Genomic DNA, 8,621 nt, shown 5'->3' on the forward strand with positions numbered 1-8,621 from the left:
TAAGAAATAAATAACAAGTTTGAAAATTTCAATTAGAATTGAAGAAGGTCGGTCACATGATCAAATCTTGTGAAGGCCGAAGGCCTTCTCGGAGGAGTTTATCACGTTCCGACCCACTTCAATTCCAATTGAATTTTTTAAACTTTTATTTATTACTTATCTATATATTTGAGACAGACAATTGAATAATTTCGAATATAAATTATTGTACTAACCGTTCGTCGTAGATTTTCTAAAAATGACGCAAGGTGTAAATCGACTTGAAAGGCGGTTACGCTTTGAATTCATCAGGCTAAGGATTCTATTTCGAAGGGAATATTTTGTGAAAGGATACTTGTGATCAGTAACATTGAATAGATTGTTGTCTAAGAATATTTGTATTTGTAAAATTGATAATCAATGCTGAGAAGACACATGAAATACGTCCGAAGATTGATGATAAAAAGTTAAAGTTGGAGGAATTTCGGTCGCTGGAAGGAATGGATGGATCCGATGGATGGAGAAACTTGTCCGAGCTAGTTTACTTGCAATCAAGTGTGGGGGTCGACGGGTTCGATCGCCGGTGGCCAGATAGCTGATAGATCAGTTGGTAGAGCACCTGACAGGAGTTTCAGTGGGCCCGGGTTCGAATCTCGGTCTGGTCCGCTGCATTTTCTCCTCTCCCGTAACACAAGTATTAAATTTGAACAAAAACATTCAATCTACGATTTCAGTAACTAAAGGTATCCATAGGCCTATTTATTATGCAAATACTACGACAACGCTCAAATGAGCATTGCTAATATAATGCATTCTCCAGAGGAAAACATATGAATTCTGATGTCCAGAAAAATGGCAACGACTGTGGTCTCCATGACATTGCAAACGCAGTAGAGATATGTTTCGGTGGACTTCCAGAAAATACTCATTTCCATACTGAAGCAATGAGGCCCCATTTGATGAAATGTATCACTGACAGAATTTTCCGTAAATTTCCGTCATCTCCGTGTAAACGCCTACAGTCAATAGAGTTTACACAGCTGTTACATTAAATTTTGATATGAAGTTGTTCTGCACGTGCAGAATGCCTAAACATGGATTCATAATTAATTGCACTGAGTGCCGCCAGTGGTTTCATCCACGATGTCAAAATACAACACTTAGTGAGAAACAAATTAGAAAGTCTAAAAACCATCAAATGTATGGATTGTAAGAGTTCATAAGTTTTATTATATAAATCTTTGTTATTAAAAATTGTAACATTTTCTCCCGATAAATAAATTCCCTGAATATTACTTCTCATGTTTTATTTTTATTTATAGATCTCTCGGATTATTCATGTTGATTTTTTTAATGTACGGAGCTGCACGGACGGATGTATCATCCGTGCAAAAAACAATCCGTGATTTGTACTATTTTCTTTTTTTCCGTGCATCCGTGATTCCGTGACCTGTCTGTGTTTTGTAAACGGCGTCAGCTGTTCGTGGCGTGATTGTGATGCTTTTATATTTTCAAACAGATTTACACATTGATCGTGAGTAGAATTAAAGGTCTACCAAAAAATAAGGACAGGCTTTAAAGACTGTGCAGCTGACAAAATGACATAAACAAAGGCAAGCCTAATTTCTATCGGTATAGGCCTAATAGTATTCTCTATGTATACATGTCAGTGGCGGATTTAACGGGGGGCGCACCCGGCGCCTCCCCCCCCCCCTAAAATTGTCAAAATTAACGTACATGTAAATCACACTTTCGTCTAGAAAATGTAAATATGTACACTTGGTAGACCTCATTTTACCCTACAAAATCTCTAGAATCCAGGAGCTTCCGGGGGCTTCGCACCCTGCCCCCCCCCCCCCCACAGGGCTTTGCTCTGGACCCACTTGGGGCCTCAAGGCGGCCCCCAGACCCCTTGCCTACTTTTGGCGCCCCCTCTAACTTCAATTCCTGGATCCGCGCCTGCATGTTAAATCGATCGCCTCAAAACTGTATTTGATACTTGTTTACACTGTTAAGGTTATCCGATCCTCAGGTTCTGAAAATCAGGCATTGAGTAATTGAAAATGCTTACAAAGATGTCTCTAAATTCTCAAAGTAAAATGTATTTACCCACGGTGTTTCTTTAAACTTCATCTTTAAATTTAATCATGTTATATAGGAAAAATTAGTAAATCTCAAATAATTTTTCAGGAAATGCGATTAGAACTACCTACTGCATATTTTTTAATTGATAATTGATCAAGAAATGCATTTTAGGAATAAAAATCATAGGTATCTAGGCTTTTAAAGAAAATTGCATGATTTTTATACTAATTCGGTACTTTACTTTCTACAACTTACTTCTTTCGTTTCATAATGCATAGTGTACGAAGTGTTTCCTTTCAAAGAAAACACCGTAAATCACTACTAATTTCAAATCATGTTTATAAACATTGGTAACTAAGGCTTAATTAAAAGAACTTTGATTTTTTTTTAATATGCAGGTTTTACCTAGTTTTACGAAAGCCGGATAGGCTCATTTTTGAAAAGAAAAAAAAATATTTAATTCGTTATAACGAGTTAGTTATCTCGTTATAACGACTTAGTTATCTCGTTATAACGAATTAATTATCTCGTTATAACGACTTAGTTATCTCGTTATAACGAGTTAGTCATCTCGTTATAACGACTTAGTTATCTCGTTATAACGAGTTAGTTATCTCTAGTTATACCTAGTTTTATGAGGTACAAATGTCAACTTTTTAAAAACCGTTTGTTAAAATTTTAAAGAACATTGAATCATACTTAGAGGCATAAAATGAAAATTGTTGCATGAAAAAATTTCAACTTCAAGCTTTGCTTTAAGACTTTTGAATTAAATTATAAATTAAAGAGTTATCCTTCCTGGCTGAAGATCGGATATCCTTAAACAATAAAACAATTAGTATTTTATTTGCTTATTTGGTTCATATTTTATACTTGAAAAGCAAGTAGAGGAAGTAATTTTATATTTAATATTGTTGCACCGTGTGATTAGGTCACAAATTGACCTATTACCTGTGATTAACTTCATACAGATAAATGTATGAAGGTAATTGCTCTCTGCATGTTTATATTATGTTTATATAATAGAGAGATACCACAAATGTATATATTTCCAATAATAATAAATGGATGGTTTCTACATGTGCACAGAAATACAATAATCAACATACGATGTAAATACCCTTAGACCCCATCCCTGCTTCTCCTCACAAGACAAACACACAGTGACACACTCTCTAATTTACACATGCCTTGCATGCATATCAAGCGCCCTTAATCCCTTTCATGGCCAAGATCTTAAGCATTTCTGGAGAAATCAATATCACGATTTTAAGGCACTTTTTAGGAATTTCTTGCAATCATTGTATATATATCAATGTATAGATATTCTAAAAGGAGGTATTGTGTAGTTTCTAAAAATGATAAGAAAAATATCATTTCCGTTGCCATGGAAACATTATACATAATCATCACGCTGAAACTTCTATTATTCAGTTTCATTTTGTCTATTTTTCTTAGTTAAATATTTCTGAAAATTAAATGTTTGTTGTTTGCTTTTTCTCAAACCCAAGTTATAAGTTTAAAATTATCAGAATGAGTTGTTTGTCTAAATACATGGATTTCTAATGCTGTTATATTATTAGTTACACAGTCAGTTAGTGACCTAATACGGAATCATACAGGGTGTGAAATGTGTAATGGTTAGGGCGTATTGGGCGAGGCGAAGCCGAGTCCCAATACGGATTTCCATTTCACACCCTGTATGATTCCGTATTAGGTCACTAACTGACTGTGTAACAAATTTATCCCGCTGAAGACCTAACGTTAGTTCTTAAATATTTTTTTTAAAAAATCTATGTGCATATTATGAAAATATCACGTTTTAATCCAATAACAATCAACATGAAATATCGTAACAAGAAATTTAAGTAATCACACTACCTACGCAAACCGTTTCTTAGCCGCCATTTTTATTTACAATAACAACGCTTCGAACGGAATCGCGTGCCCGATTTTCATATTACGCCTCGACGGAGACGTAATATGGAAACGGAGACGTAATACGGAAAATTTCAGGGCGTCATGTGATTAGCTTTTATCCAATCTGCAATCGACAAATTTGTCTGAAGCGGGATAATATGCTGAAAACAACACTCGTATTACCGCCATGTTCACTTCGATCACAGCAAAACGAATCCCAAAATCCCTCAAATAGTGCGCGAAGTTTAACTTGACCTAGAAAATATCTGATTCAATCTATAGAAAAAATTTCTGTACATTAATTCATTGTAATTATTTTCTCTTCCTAACGGTGTAAGAATTATTCTGATATTTGCAGTATTTACAAAGTTATGAATGTTTCTTTACACTATAGACGGTTTTCACGTCAGATGCGTAGAAATGTTTTATAAGTATTCGATAAAAATGTCGGAAACAGAGTTACAAAACAGATGCATTTAGATTTAGTAATATCCGAAAAAGCCGTTCAAGCCGAAAAATATCCGTATATATTTGCCAAATTGTCATAGTTCTGTGTAACTATTGTAGATGAAGCGAGTTTTTTCATGGTTATATTTTTTTATTATGAATCAAATTTATGAAGTTTTGTGACTTGTTTCATTCTCCAAACTTGGAAAAAACACCTTTCAGAAAGATGAAACAAGTCTAGGAAATCATAGGATCTGCCATGTTGCACTATACGAAGGGCCATACTCAAATGTGTTCTAAAATAATCAGAAATTAGATAAAAATGCTACGGACGTGTTTTAATTAAAAGATATTTAAGTGAAATCTTTAGACTAATCCGTGAAAAGCATTTTTGTTTCTTTCCGAAGACCGAGGATATCATTTATTGAACAGCCCTCGTATTCTTCGAGATTGGTAAAGAAATTCTTCTATCCGGTTTTCTTATAAGCATTATTTTCTATAACTAAGTTCTCCGTATCTTTTAAGTAAAGTAGATACCTTTACAAACACAGCTTCCTTCGGATTCGGTATCGGAGTGATGATAGCGACAGTAAGTAAGTGTTTGGTCAACATCACATCTATGGTGCCTGCATTCTCCATCATTTTCGCAGTCTTTTGTCAGAAGATTTTTTGATGTAATGGTGTTGATTTGTGCATTGATTTAAAATTTGAAGATATTTCAGAGCTTTAATTTTTCATACATTTTTACTTACGACATGACATGAGAGAGAGAGAGAGAGAGAGAGAGAGAGATTACCTGCTGCTGTGAGGTTAGTACACATTCCTAAGAAAAAAGAACATTTTTTAAAAAAAAGATAAGGTACTTTCTCAGTGATAAGAAGATTTACTGATAGGATAAAGATTAAAATTATCTTTACTGAAAATTATCATTTCTAACATTAAAAAAAAACTAATTACAACCACAGTATATAGTCAGAATTCTAATGGAAATAATGTCACAATCTTTGGTTGGTTTGAACATATTTTATTGTAATATAATTACAATATCACAATCTTTAAAAATGTCATTTAAAAAATTGGAGCTTATGATAACGCAACCTTGATCGAATTTACTTTTTCTAGATCTACTCTGTTAAACAGTGTGTAACCTAAAATAAATGAACGTTATAAAAATTGGAAAACAAAATTACCTGCCAAAAGGAATAAGAAAATTACTAAAATCCTCATTTTTATTTTCTTTGATAATCAAACTGCGGTTTGATCGAGAAACTTTTCTTAGCAGCACGGCCTTTTGATTGTCGTGATAAGAAATAACATCAGGTAAATATGTCCTTTCTAAAATGTATTTCGACGATAGAAGATAACAATTAGTTTGAAGAAAACAGAAATTCATGTGTTATTAGTATTTCGCTGCTCCAAACTAAGGGGGAAAGGATAAGAGAGAGTGTAAGATTGAAAAAATCTATCAAAAGCTTCGGTTATCAATTTTCGAAAATAAATATTTTAAAATGCCGCGATCTGCTCGACAGAAAAAGAAAATTAGATGCCTAGAAACATATTTACAGTCTGAAATTGCAACATGTTTTAATGTTGCACAAAACATTGTACCGGTATCTATAGCCTTAGCAACAGATACCATCGGCAGTGTACAACAAATGAAGAACACACATGATATCTGCAACACGGCTTCTTTAGTTTAATTGCTTCAACTTCATCAGCATTCCAAAAACATGTCGTCTACAACATTACCTATACCCGAACTGCACATAATTTCAAACAAGATCATTTGAGCGGTTAACAGGATGATTGGGGACTTATACCTGTCAGAGATTAATTCCTACAAAATCGTCAAATCTCGGACCACAAGATTACGGTCTCAGCAACACTACTTATTAAAAGTAAAGTTTAGGTATGAGTCCAGATATTTTTTTCATTACAAAGCATATTGGATCGATTGATTTTATGTAGTTTAACGTCCGCCTCGAGAATTTTTCTCTCATATTGAAACGCCATTTGCCGGTGGAGAACTGCAAATTTTGTCCTTGCTCTGCACTTAGGGCCATTGAGCAGGAAGGGATATTGTTCTTGCCAGCACCTACTGCGACACGGGACCTCGGTTTATTCGGTCTCTATCCGAAGGACAGGTCCCCACGTCCTACAGGGATTCGAACCCGTTACAAAAGGATCAACTCCTTACGTTGAGACTCTAGAGCAAACGCTCTAACCACCTATGCCACACAAGCGACCAAAGCATATTGGGAGAGTCACAGTTCATAGGTTTCGTTATGAACGTTTTTGCAAAATATTGCCACCGGTAGGTTACTACTAGTAATAGAATTTAGTGTTGGTAATAGTATCATATGTTTAACTATATTTTATACATACAGGACTTAACTGATATAAATTCAAAGGAATTGGGAGGCACAGCAATATTCGGACGATATAAATCCTACTGGCATATGTCTTTCCGATAATGCAGCATCCTGTGGTCATTTTTTTTAATCTTACAGTTCAAAGTCACAGAAGAATCGTCTAACATTTGCATTATTGCAATGCCTCAACATCCAGTCCTGCCTTGGTAATTTAAATTGCCGGAATTTGACCCATTTAAGTATAAGTCACATTATCCAGCGATGGGATATACGATGAGAAACCGATGCGGTTTTTGATGAAAATGGCGTGGTTGCCGGCCGGACGCCACTAGTGATCGGACGGTGTCTGAGGCAATTTTGCGAATCGTTGGGGTCATCGGTAGGAAATAATTCGTAGTTAAAATTCAGCGATGTCTCTAACGATGCCTCACATCGTTCCTCATAGGCAACCCATCATTAACAAATCTTTCAAGGAACGGCCGATGTATGGCCGAGCATCGTCCAATATCCGTTGAATCTGAGGTCATCGGGGGGTTGAGTGGTGGGCAACAGAGAACGGCCGATCACCGGTCGATGTTCAATCAAACATTGGACCGTAGTCGACCAATGTTCGCACGATGTTCACCAACGTATGAGCGAAGTAATATACATCGTCCGATTATCCTGGAACATCGTTTTATGATTAGCAATGCATCGCTGGGCCTTTGTAAGTCCGGCCGGCAACCACGCCATTTTTATCATAAAACGCATTGGTTGCCCATCGTATACCCATCGCTGGATAATGTGACTGATTCTTTAAGGACTACTAGGCCGATGTGGACCGATGTTGGGGCATCGTTAACACCACAGATTACCACCGATTACCACCGGTCTACGGCTACCGGCCGGGAAATGTGACCTAGGCATTAGAATGTAATGGACGATATCGTTTGACATATTTGTCAACGGCAAGTGCATTCCCCGACTTTATAAACAGATGACCGAACCTCTTTATTATTGTAATTTATTGTTTATAAACTCATTGCGTCCATTGGATGACGTTTTAGATTATTATTTACATACATTTTTCTTAAATCTTTAAGTGAAATTGACCTGTATATGATTGTTAACATAGGATTTAGAGTGAACATAGTAAGGAAATCGTGTATTTTTTGTAGGTGTGATATGGCCTGCATGAAATAAAGTGACGTGATTTGCATCGGAACTGACGTTGAATGCTGTCTTGATTTTAGATAAATATTCTCTTTGAGAAGGGGTTCTCCGCTTTTTATGCCCTTATCACAATTTAAATGTAGATCTATTGTTTAACAAATTATTTATTTTCAATAAATCATAACATATAACAATTATGTCTAATTTGTCTCTAAAATACATCTGCATTACATGTACATGTGTTATGCGTTTCTTTCTGTATTTTGAAATAAACGTTCATTTATTTAGTATATTCAAGTAAACACAATTACCAATTGTCCTTATTTCTCAATGACCTCTTGGTATACCTATCCTAAATCTTTCTAGTGCCCCTGTACAGTGTAACCTTATGCAATGAAATCTATCGTCAGTGCATTATCTATTGTGATATACAAGTGTTCTTAGTGCAAATAGACCAAATTTGTGAACATATACATGACCAGTGACAAGAATATTACTCATGCTATTTCTCAATGATTTGATTATTACCTCAACATCGCATCATCCTTTCAATTTTTAGATACTGTAGAAGTACTTTTTTCCGCGTGGTATTATTTTACGCTATGTACGCGGTCACAAATTTTCCGCAGAAATTTGTCCAAGCGTACTTAATATTAATGTAAGGCA

Source organism: Saccostrea cucullata, unplaced genomic scaffold (genome assembly GCF_032062105.1).
Source record: "Saccostrea cucullata isolate Sc308-1 unplaced genomic scaffold, CSIRO_AGI_Scuc_v1 ctg6981, whole genome shotgun sequence".
Classification (NCBI taxonomy): Eukaryota; Metazoa; Mollusca; class Bivalvia; order Ostreida; family Ostreidae; genus Saccostrea; species Saccostrea cuccullata.